This window comes from Staurois parvus, unplaced genomic scaffold (genome assembly GCF_062004578.1).
Source record: "Staurois parvus isolate SC_StPar_1 unplaced genomic scaffold, SC_StPar_1.0 ptg000096l, whole genome shotgun sequence".
NCBI classification, from domain to species: Eukaryota; Metazoa; Chordata; class Amphibia; order Anura; family Ranidae; genus Staurois; species Staurois parvus.
This window is the reverse complement of record NW_028317892.1, coordinates 12,320,831-12,324,303: the sequence shown is the minus strand read 5'-3', so window position 1 is coordinate 12,324,303 and position 3,473 is coordinate 12,320,831. Positions and strand designations below refer to the sequence as shown.

The window sequence follows — 3,473 nt, the reverse complement described above, 5'->3', positions numbered from 1 at the left end:
ACAGCCAATCAGCTTTTAGGAAACCATTTACGTCTCCCGAGCGACCTTTTTTTTCTTCACTCATCTTTATTTGTGTTACAACAGAGAAGCAAAGTCAGTGTTTTTTTTCTGAATGACATCATTGTTTCTGAGGCGAAAGCGAGGCTGCAATGAACGGCGAACAGAGGTAAGTTTATTACCTGTGGTGGGGGTGATTTTAGGAAGGGGGAGGCGTGCAGGTGATGATGTGCATGGCAAAGGTACAATGACACTAAATGTAAGTCCTAACGGGATGACATGCTTTGCTCATGCATTGTACAGCAGCAATTGCAGTTTTTCCTTTATAATTCTGTTTTCAGCATTTTTTTTATTTTTATCTCTGTGCTGCTGATCTGCTGCAGCCCATTTTAGATCCTTGTTGCCTACATGTGCTCTGTTCAGGTTGGCTACACATCATTGCTCTAAACATGCCCCCCCATAGTGATAGCAGTGACCCATGCCTGGCCATGTGTGTGTAGTGTATGATTCACACTGGATGCAATTTGGCATGGGATTTGCATGCCTTGTAACTTGCAAATCGCATGCCAAGTCGCACCCTATTGTCTGCAATTGGAGCGGTTATATACATTTGCAAGAAAAAGTATGTCAACCCCTTGGGATTGGAGCATGAATTGAGCATAAAATGTGCTCTGAACATCATCTAAGTCACAACAATAGAGGAACACAGTCTGCTGAACATAATACTACACAAACATTAGATGTTGCCATGGTTTAATTGCACATAACATGTAAACATTCACAGTGCAGGGAGGAAAAAGTATGTGAGGCCCTAGCTTAATGACTTCTCCCAGAGCTAATTGGAGCCAGGAGTGAGCCAACCTTGACTCCAATCAGTGTGATGATATTGGATGTGTTGCTGACAGCTGTCCTGCCCTTAAAAAACACACACCTGTTTTGGGTTTACTGGTTTCCAGAAGCACTGTCTGATGTGAACCATGTCTCACAGAAAAGAGCTCTCAGAAGACCTACGATCAAGAATTGTTGATTTGCATGAAGCTGGAAAGGGTTACAAAAGTATCTCCAAAAGCCTTGATGTTCATGTGTCCACGGTAAGACAGACTGTCTACAAATGGAGAAAGTTTAGCACTGTTGCTACTCTCCCTAGGCGTGGTTGTCCTGTAAAAATGACTGCAAGAGCACAGCGCAGAATGCTGCATGAGGTAAAGAAGAATCCCAGAGTGTCAGCTAAAGACCTACAGAAATCTCTGGCACATGCTAACATTTTTGTTGACACGTCTACAATAAGGAAAACATTAAACAAGAATGGAGTACATGGGAGGACGCCACGGAGGAAGCCATTGCTGTCCAAAAAGAATATTGCAGCATGTTTGAAGTTTGCAAAAGAGCACGTGGACGTTCCACAGCACTACTGGCAAAATATACTGTGGACAGATGAAACCAAGATTGAGTTGTTTGGGAAGAACACACAACACTATGTGTGGAGAAAAAAAGGCACAGCACACCAACATCAAAACCTCATCCCCACTGTAAAACATGGTGGAGGGAGCATCATGGTTTGGGGCTGCTTTGCTGCCTCAGGGCCTGGACGGATTGTTGTCATTGATGGGAAAATGAATTCCAGAGTTTATCAAGACATTTTGCAGGAAAACGTACGACCATCTGTTCGCCAACTGAAGCTCCGCAGAGGATGGGTGATGCAACAGGACAATGACCCAAAGCATACAAGTAATTCAACAAAACAATGGCTGCAACAGCACAGAATACGCCTTCTGGAGTGGCCCAGTCAGAGTCCTGACCTCAACCCAATTGAAATGCTGTGGCATGACCTTAAGAGAGCGATTCACACCAGACATCCCAAGAATATTGCTACACTGAAACAGTTTTGTGAAGAGGAGTGGTCCAAAATGACTCCAGATCGTTGTGCAGGTCTGATCTGCAACTACAGGAAACGTTTGGCTGAGGTTATTGCTGCCAAAGGAGGGTCAATCAGTTATTAAGTCCAAAGGTTCACATACTTTTTCCTCCCTGCACTGTGAATGTTTACATGTTATGTGCAATTAAACCATGACAACATCTAATGTTTGTGTAGTATTATGTTCAGCAGACTGTGTTCTTCTATTGTTGTGACTTAGATGACATTCAGAGCACATTTTATGCCCAATTCATGCAAAACTCCACGTAATCCCAAGGGGTTCACATACTTTTTCTTGCAACTGTAGGTGCCGTTCTGACTTGGTTGGATCCGCACCGATTTCTAAAGTAGTACATGCGCTAGTTTTGTTGCAGTTTGCATATAGATCTGTGTCAGATGTCTTGCAAATCACACCTGAAATTGGCAGTCCCCCAACTTTGAAATCATGTGACTTCACTTTAAGTTGCACAATTTCAAAGTCAGTGTGAACAGAGGGTAAGCCCTGGTTCACACTGCATGCGATTTGCAAATCGCATGCCAAGTCGCCACCTATTTTTCACAATTGGAGTGGTCATATAGGTGCGGTTCTGACTTGGTCAGGGCCGCACCGATTTATAAAGCAGCACATGCACTACTTTTGCTGTGATTTGCATAGACATCTGTATCAGATGTCTTGCAAATCGCACCTGAAATCGGCGGGTCCGACTTTCAAATCGTGCAACTTCACTGTAAGTTGCACGATTTCAAAGTCGGGCTTGATGTGAACAGAGGGTAAGCCCTGGTTCACACTGGATGTGACTTGGCATGTGATTTGCATGCCCTAAGACTTGCAAATCGCATGCCAAGCCACACCCTATTGTACGCAGTCAGAGCGGTCACATCAGTGAGGTTCCAACTTGGTCGGAGGCGCACCAATTTCAAAAGTAGTATATGCACTACTTTTGGTGTGATTTGCATAGACATCTGTGTCAGATGTCTTGCAAGTCGCATCTGAAATCGGCGGGTCCTCCGACTTTGAAATTGTGCGACTTCAAAGTCGGGCTTGATGTGAATGGAGGGTTAGTCTACAGTCACATCAGGCTCAACAGTGAAGTCGCACGATTTCAAAGTTGGGAGACTGACAATTTCAGGTGTGATTTGCAAGACATGCACGAAAAGTAGTGCATGTACTACTTTAGAAATCGGTGCGGCACTGACCAAGTCGGAACCACACAGATTTGCCCGCTGTGATTGCGGACAATAGGGTGCAACTTGGCATACGATTTGCAAGCCGCATGACATGCAAATCACATGCCAAGTTGCACCCAGTGCAACCAGGGTGTAAACCAGCAACACATTTGGGAGACAAAAAAAACTAGTATTACCCTCCGTTCACATCAAGCCTGACTTTGAAATCATGCAACTTACAGTGAAGTCGCACGATTTCAAAGTTGGGTGAGATGTCGATTTCAGGTGCGATTTGCAAGACATCTGATACAGATGTCTATGCAAATCGCTCCAAAAGTAGTGCATGCACTACTTTTGAAATCGGTGCGGCTCCGACTAATTCGGAACCGCACCG

General features: G+C 44.4%; 1 protein-coding gene across 1 annotated transcript in view; it reads left to right on the top strand.

The window, feature by feature from the left end:
- Positions 1-70: 70 nt before the first annotated feature.
- The window catches only part of LOC149467996 (uncharacterized), a 46,970-nt gene continuing 43,567 nt past the window's right edge, over positions 71-3,473 (top strand). Inside the window, exon 1 of the mRNA XM_089670902.1 lies at positions 71-166. The gene's annotated coding sequence lies outside the window, so the exon portion shown is untranslated. The remainder of the gene's footprint in view (positions 167-3,473) is intronic.